The sequence below is a fragment of the Ictidomys tridecemlineatus genome, chromosome 4 (assembly GCF_052094955.1).
Source record: "Ictidomys tridecemlineatus isolate mIctTri1 chromosome 4, mIctTri1.hap1, whole genome shotgun sequence".
In the NCBI taxonomy this organism is placed as follows: Eukaryota; Metazoa; Chordata; class Mammalia; order Rodentia; family Sciuridae; genus Ictidomys; species Ictidomys tridecemlineatus.
In genome coordinates, this window is record NC_135480.1 from 160,232,589 (window position 1) to 160,246,208 (window position 13,620).

The 13,620-nt window shown below is 35.5% G+C and overlaps 1 protein-coding gene across 4 annotated transcripts in view; it reads left to right on the forward strand.

The window, feature by feature from the left end:
• Nucleotides 1-13,620, forward strand: part of Adamtsl1 (ADAMTS like 1) — an 876,927-nt gene that overhangs the window by 552,773 nt on the left and 310,534 nt on the right. The gene's annotated exons all lie outside the window — the stretch shown is intronic.

A 13,620-nucleotide genomic window follows, 5' to 3' on the forward strand; every position in this document is an offset into this window, starting at 1 on the left:
TCACTGTTATAAAAACATGAAACAGAAGAAAAAATGCATCTGCTGATTCTCCTAGACTTTCTATACACAAACAGCAGAAAGCAGTTCAGGAAGATGTCAACTGATTTTAATAACAATGGGAATTTCTTCAGATCAGGGTCTGAGTTTTCCTCTTTTCTGTTTCTCTGCACAGGGTCTGCAGAGTCTAACAGATATTAGAAGCTTAATAGATGGTTCTTCAATGAACCTGTTGAGAGCTAGAAATCATTTTGGTTCCAAACAGTTCGCATTGTAAATGTACCTTGAGAAATGCGACCAAAAGACTTATCCTGCAAGATACCAGATCAGTTCTGGTATTAGGTCTGTTGGATTGTCTCCACTGAAAAGTTTGTTTTGTCTTTTTTGATACCAGCTTCATATCAACTAGGCTTTTGAATTGATAAAGAGAGGTTAGATAATTCTTCCCTATGACTCATTTGTTTTCTTAATCCTGAGCATAAAAACTTCCTAAATCTGCAATATGTAATGCTACATGAGATAATGTAACTGATAATAATCATACAAGTGTTCAAATTTGGAATGTTTCTGCTGTCTAGTTTTCTCAAATTAGCATCCATGAATATTCTGTAGGAATGAGTCAAAACGTGTGTCACAGAACTACTAAGAAATGTGCAAAAAGTTTCATATTGTCTCAGTAATATGAATAATACGTTGTGTTAGAATCTTTCACTGAGACATCAAAAATCAGTTTAAGAATTTATCTAGGGCTGGGCACGTGGCTCAAGCGGTAGCGCACTCGCCTGGCATGCAGGCGGTTCGGGTTCGGTCCTCAGCACCACATACCAACAAAGATGTTGTGTCCGCCGAAAACTTAAAAATAAATGTTAAAAAAATTCTCTCTCTCTCTCTCTCTCTCTCTCTCTCTCTCTCTCTCTCTCTCTTTCTCTCTCTCTCTCTCTCAAAAATTAATAAATAAAAAAGAATTAAGCTAAAAATCACAAGTAAAATTCTATCATTCCACAAATAATAAAATATTGATGCTATGTGAGAATCAGAAATAACAAATTTTGCCACCTAGTAAATTAAGCTCTAGTTGTTAGGATTTTATGAAAATACCATAGAAGATATCAGCTTCCTATGTTCATAATGTATTCCAAATATATTATAATGTATTGAGCAAGTAGAATTTAAATTCTTAAATTATATACACATAGAGGATATGTCTCATTTTATTTTTAAATATGAGAAAATGTATTCAGTAAACTCATACTAAACTGCACAAGAAATAAAAAGAAAAGAGTGGAATTCCCATTCTTTAAGATTTTGAAGAAGAAAAAATCTGCCAAATAGATGACATTTCCAAATTTAGCAAGAATATAAAGAACTATTAATGTGTGTCTTTATTTCCAGACAGCTGGTACTTAATGTGGACCAATACATTACACACATGGATACTTTCATACTCTTAAAAGAATTCTAGTCATTCTTTAGCAAATTACAACTTGTTACCATCATTAAACTCTGGAGCAATCTCCAGAGAAGAATTTCTTTTTTTTAATCATGAAGGGACTGTTTGTATGTGCTTTATTGCATATTTCAATGCCATTGCTCAGTAGGGTTTATGTTGATAGGTTTAGGCTGAGCTGTGCTGATTTCAATATTCTTTAGAACAATGACATATAGGTTGACTCAGCCATTCAGTCCATGATTATACTGGGCTTTCTGCAAACATCATTCCAAGATAAGACTTCATTAGTTCATTATACCCTAATGACAAATCTCACAGCTACAGGTTTTAAAATGAGCAAAACCAAGACTGAGTTATTGCCTCTGTAGCAATTCTAGAAAATCTGCATCTCCAAGACAATTAAAAGATTTACAGTGATTACATAAATGCCCTTGTGATAATACTATGTAAGTATGTTGTGCAATTAAATGTTCAGAGATGTTGCAATGCTGACTTTTAGAATAACTTGGCTCTTATGTAGTATATTCTTATTTTTAGAATGCACTTGATAATTTAGCAACAAAATGTGCTATCCTTAGACAACTTGGATAGTTTCAGCTATAATTCAAGAAGCTTGTGTGTGTTGTATTTTCAAAATGAGGCATGCATATATACATACAAATATATACACTGTGCACATGTGTGCGTGTGTATGTGTGAGTGTTGGGCCATGATAGAAAATATGTATCATTTTTTCTCAGCACAGTGGCTCACACTTGTAATCCCAGCAGCTTGGGAGACTGAGATGGGAGGATCAAGAGGCCAAAGCCAGCCTTGGCAACCTTGAGGTGCTAAGCAACTCAGTAAGACCCTGTCTGTAAATAAAAAATATAAAATAGGGCTGGGGATTGTGGTTCAATGGTTGAGTGCCCCTGAGTTCAATCCCCAGTACTCCCCCAAAAAAAAGAAAAAAAAAAGAAATAAAAGAAAAATGTATCATTTTTTTAAATGTCTGAAACCTGCTGTTGCAGAGAACTCACTCTTATAGGGGCTCTCTGTGAACACTGGTCAGGCCCACTCACCCAGAAACAGCCCTACACAATAAAAATTCAGTTTTCTTTGCTGTGGAATTTTTATATTTGAAATCAGAGATTCCCAAATGTTTGTGTGTTTCCTTGGCGTGCGCGCTCATGTACGCACGTTTTCTCTCTCTCTCTCTCTCTCTCTCTCTCTCTCTCTCTCTCTCTCTGTCTGATATTTCATATCAATTCACAGGTTTTGTAAATAGAATTTTCACCTCTGTATTTTCTTTGTTTATGTGAAATGAACATGTGGAACAAGTCTCATTTGGTACCTATAGATAATCAAATATTCATTTGGCATGAATTCTAGTCTTCAGCCTAATTAGTTTAAATGCTTCTACTCATGGTCTTAGGAGGAAATGTAATAATCTTCATCATCTCCTAAGTTGTCAAGCCCCTAAGAAGCTATTTGTTTTCTTGGTATTTTTCTGGCAGTCACAATCTTCTTCCACTATAACAGCAATTCCTGGGGTTCCAGCCTCATGTTCCAAAAAAAGTTAAGCTTTCAGAAGTCAGTTTGTGGAGAGAGCTAGCATCAAACTTTTCAGTTACATTATTTTATTACAAAATTTAATTTTCCTTAAAATATATAATTCTAAGCAGTGAGAAAGATGAAAAATAAGTATGCGTGTAAAACAAAATGAAAAACATTCTAGTATTTTCTTGTTAATACTTAACTGTAATTAAAACATTGCTTAAATATGGCCCTAGATCTATCCCTCTATTGGATTTAGAACATATTTGACTCTTGTACTTTAGAAATAGATATGTTCTGAGGTCTGTGTTCAGCTTCAAGACTTAAAACCAATTTGATACAAAAGTTTTCTAATTTCTTTCCCAGTAACCAGTACCATCGATTTTACAGTCTTATTTTTCCTAGATCCTTAGTGCTAATGGAAGCTCTTAATTGCTATACCATTTATCTAGTAGCCCAAGACTGTTGCATAACAACTCCTAAACCTCACATTGCTTGGCTAGATGGTTCTGTGATCTTGGATGGGCTCAATCACATATCCACTTACTGCCACTGATCTGGACAGACTTCACCTGAGCCAACATGGGAAACTGGGTTCTGCTCCATTTGTTCCTCATCCTCCACAAGTTAGCCTAGGCCAGTTCTGCTGGTGATAGAAGAGGTGCAAGAGAGAGCAATTCCCAATGCCCATTCCAAGCTTGTTTGTGGATATTCTATTGGCTAAACTAAGCCACTGGTCAATCAGTGAATGGGAAAGCAAACATGTTACGTGAAAAACTAGGAGACACAGGGAAAGTAAAGAATTGAAATGATTATTATAGTTTGCTTGAATGATCTTCTATTGTTTTCTTATTCATTTTTAAATGGGCTTAATGAAAATAATGTGTTCTCTCTTATCTCTCCATTCCAGATTTAGACATCTGAATTTAATTCATTTACCTTACACCTTTGGGAATGATCAGAGGTTATGAATATATGTATCCCTAGAGGCTCAGCAATTAATTACAATGTGCATGGTAGTCTAATAGTAAGCATTCAAATTCAGTCCAACTAAATCCCATCCATCTGCAAATTAACCTGCCAGGTCAATTTTCCAGTCCTGGTCATATGATCTCTTAGGTCACTCTCCCATATGATTTCTTTTTTTTCCTTTTCTTTTTCTTTCTTTCTTTCTTTTTTTTTTTTTTTGTACTTGAGGATGGACAGCATGCCTTGATTTTATTTACTTATTTTTATGTGGTGCTAAGGATCGAACCCAGTGCTTCATACATGCTAGGCAAGCACTCTGCCACTGAGCTATAGCCTCAGACCCTCCAGTCTGATTTTTTAAGTCTATCAATAATAATTATTCTATTCCCAATATGCTAGTACTATAAAGGGAGCTAGATTGCCCTGATCTTACATAACAGATTTAATTGTGTTCTCTGATGGATTCTTCTCCCCCATCCTTTTTTTGGAGGCTTACAAAAAGAAGACAATGTGTGATTCCCCAACTTTTATCATAAGAGTATTGATAATTGCCTTTGTCTGCAACCCAGGTTTAAGCAACAACCAACTTCACTGATTTCTTTAAGAATATATTCAGTTTCATTCACTAACTCAGATAATGCAGCTGTTGCTAATCTTACATCACCAAATAACAGATCATTCTTTTGTTTTATGTTAATTACAAAAGAGACTATACCTACTTGCACTTGATATGGTCCTTTATTTTATTCCAAGAGAATTAAACAATGGACCAACTTGACTAGCTGCTGCTTCTCTCTCTAGTTCTTCACCATTCCCACTATTTTGAAATAATACTTAGAGAACACTCATTTGTCTATCCTTTTCTTTTAAATTTGATGTCAAAGAGCTATCTATGAGAACTCTAGGTTTGTCTTCAGCTGGCTAATTTAGCTTTGCCTATAAGGAGTTCCAGATGCATAAGCACTTCATACTGAGAGTAACATGGTCTGTACAACTGCAGTAGGTAGAGGCCAAGACCAAGGTCAAGAGGGCAACTGCAGCTCATTTGAGATGGCAATGAGTCTGATAGCTATATGCTCTTAAGGACAGTGTTAACCTTTGTGCGCTGCTGCCTAAGAAAGATTTAAATGTCTTTTTGCTTTCTCATATGCCAAATTAATTTAGTTGATTAATCTATATAATTAATCTACTATAGATTAATTAAGCATATGAATATTCTATTAGTGGGCTTGGCTTCTTCATATGTTTCCAAACAGGAAAAATAAAAGTCCACTTGCAAAGAATGACAGCATTTTTGAAAAGTTAATAAATTTTGAATTGAAAATTTGAGATGAATAATCAGATGAATAAGAGATTAAAAATCATCACAGCGTGGGGAGAACCTAAAACCAGTAAGATTATGGAATTATTCCCAAGAGCTGTGGCTGCCAGAATGGTATCAATATAAGCACAGAAAAATAAAATAAAATAAATAGCTCCAAGGAGTGTTATTCCACAGGAATGGGGAAGATCATTCTAAACTCCTTATTTCATAATAATTGTGTGAGGGAAAGTATGCTAACTTCTCATATTTTTTAATTATAACACATATTTTTTCTTCTATGTAAATATTGATACTTTTAGTCATATAGAAGTTAGTAACTGATCTCTACGTCGTAGAATAATAAATGCCAAAATTGTCAATGGTGAGATTTGTCTTCTTAAGCACATATTTTTCTTCTTTATAAGGTATCTCATCTCTCTCATAACAGCAAATTAAGGTTCACAAGATATTTTTTAAAATTTTAAAACTTTTAGCTCAAGTGAGCACCAAAGGAAGATTTATCTTTTTTTTTTTTTAACCATCTAGTTTTGTATATTATCAGCCTTATTTTCCTTGGAAATGTTTGAGTTTTTGTTTAAAAGAAAGATATACAAGTTTGGCATAGACCTGACTACTTGTGTCATTTATATGAGGTGGTCTTTTCATTGTGTTAGAGGAGAATGCTCATTTTGAGACATATGTTTAAGAGTTTGAGGTTGCCTTTATTTTACTTTTTGGGTCAAAGCCTAGTTTAAATGTATTACTAGGACTTCTAATATTCCAGGCCATATATCTTATTAGCAGGGTGTTATTGTTCCAAGGTCCCATCTCCTTTCAGAAGGACAATGAACTAAAGCCAATGACTGAACATTTAGGACTAATTTGTAGTCTTGTTTATCTGATAAACCAGTTTGTAATAATAAAACATAATTGGAAATGTGTTTTGTGTCTGTAACCTTTACTTGCTATTTTGAGAATTTGTAACTCTAATTTTTTTTCTGGGCACTTAAAAATTCTTTATTTGGTTTGTTCAAAAGCTTTTCTAAAGTTTTTTCTCAATTTTAATTAATTCATTCAATAAATATTTCTTGTACTGCTAATATGTATTAGACAAGTTGGTAAGTCTAACTAAGAATATCAATGCCAAGGGGCAAAAGTGTGAAATTATTTGGAATTTACCAAATTATTAATCTGCCACTGAGTTTCTACTGATTGTAGATGCAAGATATTTTGAGAAATAAGAGATTTTCCCTCAAGTTTTGAAAATAATATATCTATAGAATTGGGGTTATGTATTGATATTCTTATATTTACTTCTGTTTTGATAGCATCATTTTATACATCAATCAGGGGAATCCTTATTTTCCCAATTAAGCCATAAAATTTCTCTTCTTTTGTGTTTACAGCATTCAGCACAGAGCAAACATTCAAATGCTTGCTTGATTAATTTGCCTTTAAACTATCTATGCAGTATTGAAAGGCATATGCATTTCTTTAATCTGTACTTCAAGGAGAAGAAGAAAAATATAAAATATTGAAGAAAGATCAGAACCTATTTTTTAAAATTTTTTTTTAGTTGTATGTGGGCACAATACCTTTATTTTATTTATTTCTATTTTTATGGGGTGCCGGGGATCAAACCCAGTGCCTTATGCATGCTAGGCAAGCGCTCCACCACTGAGCCATGACCCCAGCCCCAGGAACCTAATTTTTATGCCACAGAACCAAAATTGGTGAAAGTAACTGTGCCTTTACAGAATTGAGAAAATTTTCCATATTTGGACCTAGATTGAGCTGGGAGAAATCATAGAGCCAATTTCCTCTCACTTTCTTTTTGCTATGATATCTCCTCTTTTTTTAAAAATTGTACTAAGAATTTAACATGAGATTTACACTCAATTCATCTTTAAGTATTGTTAAGTATACTGACAACATTGTTCAGCAAATGTCTAGAACTGATTCAGGTTGCGTATCTAAGACTGTATTCATTGGACAGCAACTCCCTGTTTGCCTGCTCCTTAGCCCCAGCAACCTTTCCCCACTCTGTTTCTATGTTTTTGACTATTCTAGATACCTTATGTAAGTGAAATCATGCAATATTTATGCTTTGTGACTGGCATATTTTATAACACAGTGTCCTCAAAATTCCTCGGTATTGTTGCATACAATGGGATTTCCTTGTTTTTAAAAGCAGACTAATATTGTGTTGTATGAATTTATCACATTTTCTTAATCCACTCACCCATCAGTGGACATTTTTAGGTTGTATGCACATCTTAACTCTTATGGATAATGCTGCAATGAACATGGTATTCATGTTATTCCGATTTATTTTTGAGATTCTGATTTCAATTCTTATGGGTAAGAACCCAGAAGCAGGATTGCCAGATCAGCTAATATTTCTATCTTTAATACTTTGATGAGGGACCTCCAATTGTTCTCCACATTGTCTGCACTGTTTTTTATTCCCACCAATAGTGTGCAAGGGTTCCCTCTTCTCTGCATCCTCACCAACACAGATCTTTTCTCTTTTCAATAACAGCCATCCTAACAGGTATGAGATGATACCTCATAGTGCTTTGATTGCATTTCCCTGATGACTAGTGATGTTGAATATCTTTGCATCTACCTGTTGTCCATTTGTATGTCTTCTTTTGATAAATGTCTATTCAGAAACCATAACCATATTTAAATTGGGTTGGGTTTTGCTGCTAAGATGAAGGAGTTTCTTATATGTTTTGGATATTACCCCTTGTTATATATGTGGTTTGCAAATATTTTCTCCCATTCTGTAGATTGTCTTTTCACTCCCTTTGTTATTTCCTTTGTGGTGGTACTATATCAAATGAAAAAGATCCTTCTTTTTCATTTGATATAGTACCACCTATCTATTTTTGTTCTTGTAGTCTGTGGTTTTTAGTGTCATATCTGAGAAATCATTGCCAAAACCAATGTCATGGAGCCTTTCTCCTATGTTTTTCCTATGTTTTTTTCTATAGTTTCAGGCTTTAGGTTTATTTCTTTAATACATTTTGAATTGATTTTTGTACATGGTGAAAGATAAGAGTGCAATTTTATTCTTTTGCATGTGAATGTCCAGTTTTACCAACAGCATTTGGTGAAGAGACTGTTCTTTCCCCATTGTGTATCCTTGGCACACAGTGTCAAAGATTAGTTGACAACTGTGTGAGTTTACTTCTAGATGTTCTATTCTGTTCCATTAGTCTACATCTGTCTTTATGCTATTACCATACTGTTATAATTACTGTAGCTTTGTCAAATATTTGAAATCAGGAAGTATGGTGCCTCTAGCTTTGTTCTTCCTTCTCAAGATTACTTTGACTCTCCAGGGGACTTGGTGGTTCCATATGGATTTTAGGATTAGTTTTTCGAATTTCTGCAAAAAACTTCCACTGGGATTTTGAGAGAAAATGCATTGGATCTATAGATCATTTGGTAGAGTATGGACATCTTAACAATATTAAGTCTTCCACTCTGTGCACATAGAATATTTTTTCACTTATTTGTTTCATCTTTATTTTCTTTCATCAATGTTTTGTCATTTCCAGTGAAAAAAGTCTTTCATCTAATTATTTCAGTTTATTTATGTATTTTATTTTATTGATGCTATTGTAAATGGTACTATTCTCCCAGATACCTTTCTGTTTACTTCATTGTTAATGTATAGGGACATAACTGATTTTTATGTTGATTTTGTTTCCTATAATTTGATCAAAGTTTTTATTAGTTTTAATAGGTTTTTGTTGTATTTTTAGAGATTTCTACAATGTAATATATGCTATCTTCAAACGGAGATGATTTTACTTTTTTCTTTTTTGTCTGATTGTCCTGCTAGGAGTTCCATTACTATGTTGAACAGAAGTGCCAAGAATGGGCATCCTTTCCTTGTTCTTGATCTTAGAGAAAAAAACACTGAGTAAGATATTATCTGTGGGCTTTTCAAATATGGTGTTTATTTTCCTAAGGAAATTTCTTTCTATTCCAATTTTTTTTTTTTAATCATGAAAGGTGTTGAATTTTTTTCTGTATCTATTAACATGATCGTGTGATTTTATTCCTCTTTCTGTTAAGGAGGTAGTTCTTAACCTTACCTGCCCTTCAGGATCAGCTGGTAAATTTAAATATAAAATAAAAACATGCAGATACATAAATGTGGGGGTGGATCCTTGCCATTAGAAATATTATAAAAATTCTTTAAATGATTTTTAATTTCCATCCAGGGTTAGAAGTGCTATTCTATTGATGGGGATCATTGTGAAAAGATGAGGTTTGTCTCTAGCTCCCTGGGAATTTAGAGTCAGATAATGAAGAATAGAAGGAATTTTCTGATAAAGAAACATGTCAAAATTCTTCATTCAGCTTTCTATGAAGTGACCCTGTCTGCTATGTGGGAGGGATGGTCTGGGTACCAGCATTCAAGGTATAAAACCGATGGTTGCACCAGGTTCTACTGTGAGCCACAGGGATAACTTTTCTGAGCAGTTATACAGGTGAGCAGTATGAATCACTCTCAGCCTTGCCCAGTGAAGCTAATGTATTAAGCACTTTCTGAGATTTCCTTTCATTCCATTGTCAACTAAGCCTATAAAAATGATCTCAGTTTCCAAGTTGGTAATGATTGACCAGATTAATGTTTCCAAATCCTTAAACCTTCCAATCCATAGAGTTGAGTTTAACTTTTCATCTTCCATTCAGCATCCATTCCAATGGACCTTCTCTCCCTGTCAGCTAAAAAAAGAAAGCCTTCCTAATGCTACCAAATTCTATCATTGCCTTTGTTTGGGCCTTATTTGTAGGAAATAGAAGATCTAATTGTTTTGCTTAACATTAATCAGAGAGAGAAGCACAGGTAGACACAGAGATAGACACTGAATATTAAGAGCAAAAAGAGGGATATCAGAACTGTGGGCATTGAGGAAGCTGTAGAACACTAGGTGACATCGATTCATGCACCATCATTAGCAAAAGCCATAATGACATAACTGCCAACATCAAATAGCTGCAGAACTAGGCTCCATCTCTGGGCTGGGGATAGGGCTTCAGGTCAGGAAAGGATCCTGTCCTAGTAAGAGAGAGAGTCATGCTGTGGGCAGCAGAACTAACAACCAGTATCATTGCCTCTGAGATAATTTTTTATCCTACTTTATAGATTATCCCTTTTATTTTTTATGGAACTACTAATTTTGAATCTTGGCCCCACTGTTTTCCAGTTGTATGACATTGGGCTGGATTTTAATTTCTCTGGGATTTAATTTGCTCATCTATGAAGTCCAGGGGGCAGTGCCTAGAACAGAGTAAGAATTTAATAAATATTTGTTGAATGAATATCCCAAATGCCCTTCAACTAAAAGTGAAATGTGTGACCCTGAAAAGAGGCACTTTCTCATCCAGATACATAGTTAAAGCCCATTTGGCTGCTAGATAAGAAAAGGAACAGAAGTTGCTCCTAATATACATGGTTTTAAAGAGAAATGCTGTGATTCTCCAGAACCCCATTTTGCAATGGACATCTGGGTGATATGGAAGGATGAGAGAACTTTTGTCTCTAGCCAAGATAACTCATACATTTCCAACTCAAGGGTTGTGTCGGGTGAGGTTGTTAGAGCCCTAGTGTTTTATAATATACATTTTCCTCCTGGGGAAGATGGAAGAGTTGGACTTGATATTGCTAAAACACATTTGTTTTTATTCTCATTCTTTGCCTCTTTTGGCTACTGAGCAAATATAAGATCATTTGCAAACCTTATGGCTTGTGTGTATGTATTATAAAGTGCACGTCCTTCCTGCTTCTGGATCTCAAGCCAAAGGCTGCAATCGCCCAGCCCCCACCCCAGCCGTCTTTCCAAGGGAGCAAATGCATTACAGTGACAAACACAACTAGAGTAAATACATGAAAATAAACATATCCCTAGCTAAGAGCCAAGAGTGTTTTTTTTTTTTTTCCCCTCCTTTGGTAGCTATTTAGTTTCATTTTAAACTTTTCCTCTTTAACTTATTGTAGGAAGACTTTAATCAGGTTTTGGGGTCCAAATATGAGGCTGAAAGTTCTTCATGGCCTGAAATTATCTTGACAGCATTTCCTTCTGCTTTAGTCCTTCCCTCTTCCTTTCACCATCATTTCTTTGTTCCTTCCTTCAGTGTCTCCTTCCCTCCCTTCCTGTTCTCTTGAGTGCTAACAATGTGCTCCGGCCCTTGCTAGGCACTGCGGCTCAAAGATCCAACACAGACTTCAGGGGAGAAAAGCAGATCGACAGACAGAATAAGGTTTCCTGAAAGTGAAAGGAGACCTGGGTGACTGTAGAACTCTGTCATAGTCCTGGAAAATGCTGGACTCTGCTGCCTCTGTGTCTCTGGTCCTGATGAGCCACTACCTACAATGCCCCTCCCTGCCCATGTGCACCAATCAAATTCCTGAATGTTAATTAAAGCCAGCCTCAGGTTCCCAGGGCTACCTTTGTAAGGTATCCTGTTCACACCACTTGAGTCATCTTTGCATGATCTGGCTGTCCCAACACTGCTCTCACTGGGCTATCAGTGCTGTGGTGACAGGTGGTATCTTGCTTTTAATTAATTAAATTATTTTTTGGTACCTTCCCACCTTGCACATACTTAGTCCATGTTGGGATGAATTTACTGAAAAGCATATGTATATAATAGTTTTGGCAGCAGGAGTAGAGAGGGAGGACTGGTTCTCTAATTCTCTAATTCTCCTTTTTCTATTCACATTCTTGGGACCCCTGCAGCCCATATAGAACATCCTACCTAAGAATCTCCTTTGTAAGTTATTCCCTCTCATTCACCTCTCTCTCTCTTTCAAATCCCTTCTGTATTCAGTGTCCACACCATACCTATCTGTTGTTGACTAGCTGTTAAACTGTTGTATATTCTCTGATTAATGTGGATTGTTTCCAAAGAATTATAGCTCTGTAAGAGTCAAGAGATGTCATCATAGTTATATCTTTCACAACGCCTTACTTCATACTGGTTTAGACTGGATGCTCAATAAATATGTTAAGTGACTGTAAATCAGAAAGCATTATATAAAGGCTTGTTAACCAGGAAGTGCTGCCCAGGGGCTCCTTCTCATGGTGGGAGTGCTTATTGTATATTGTTTCACTAGATGGTCAGGGCCATATTCTCAGAGCAGTTTCTCCTTCGTTAGAAGCCAAGCATGATCATTATGGTTTATGATGTTGTGCTTCATGCTTTTTTCTTATTTTGATTACATAAGCATTCTGCTCATTTTCATAACCCTAACCCATATTTGTGAATACTTGATGCTTTGTTGTAACATGTCCGTCTTTGAAAAAGAGGTAGAGATATATAAAATCATACTTGTTTGGAAAAAAAAAAATCAGTGTGATTTTTCTAGTTGTAATTTGGAACATACCAAACATTCAGAATAGCAAATAAACCAGCCTGAAACTCACAGAACAAACTCCAAATTCAGTGTATAAAATTCCTATATGATCTAAAATTTAGTTTAACAGCTCTAAAACCTTCTAACTATTGCTTAACAATCAAGCAAAAGTCTAAGACAGGTGTAGGAATACACGTTTATAACCCAGCTACTCAGGAGGTGGAGGCAGAAGAATTGCAAGTTGGAGGGCAGTCTGGACAGACCCTATCTCAAAATAAAATAAAAAGAGCTAGAGATGTAGCTCAGTGGTGGAGCACTCATCTTGCATGTGCAAGGCCCTGAGTTCAATCTCTAGTATTGAAAAAAAAAAAAAATCTGTGAAAAGTCCAGAGAACCTTTCTGAATTCCTTCTGGTTGAAAGGAGATCAAGCAACAAGAGGGGATGTTGCCTTAGAATATTTTCCCCCAATCTACATAATTTCCATTGATATCAAATTTAGTTTCCACATTAGGTTTTAGTAACTCTCTATACAAAAGCCAGGGTCTCCAAGTTGGCAGTGCATTCAGTACATTTTTATAATGAGAGATTATTATAGAGCAGAAGTGTTGAAATATAAAACTGAGGTCACAAAACATGTTATCTATGCCGAAGAAGCACTTTTAAGTCTAGTCCACAATTTATGGCATTATTTTTTAATCTGGGCCTCCACCATTCCTGAGTCGATGTTAAGGCTGACTCTTCTTTTGGCTCATTAGGCCACATTGGAGCCTCTGGCAGGCTGTGTCTGTTCCCAGCCAACTCGCCTCCTGACCCATGAAGGCTGGCAGCACGCCTCCTTGTTGTTAGTTGTATTATTACAGCAGAAAAGCTTTCGCAAAAGCCACATTTATCAGCTTGTCATAATAGTTTGGCTTGTGTATCTATCTGTTCAGAAAAAAAAATAATAAATCTCTCCCTTATCCCTAATCTGTTTGAGGCTTGTG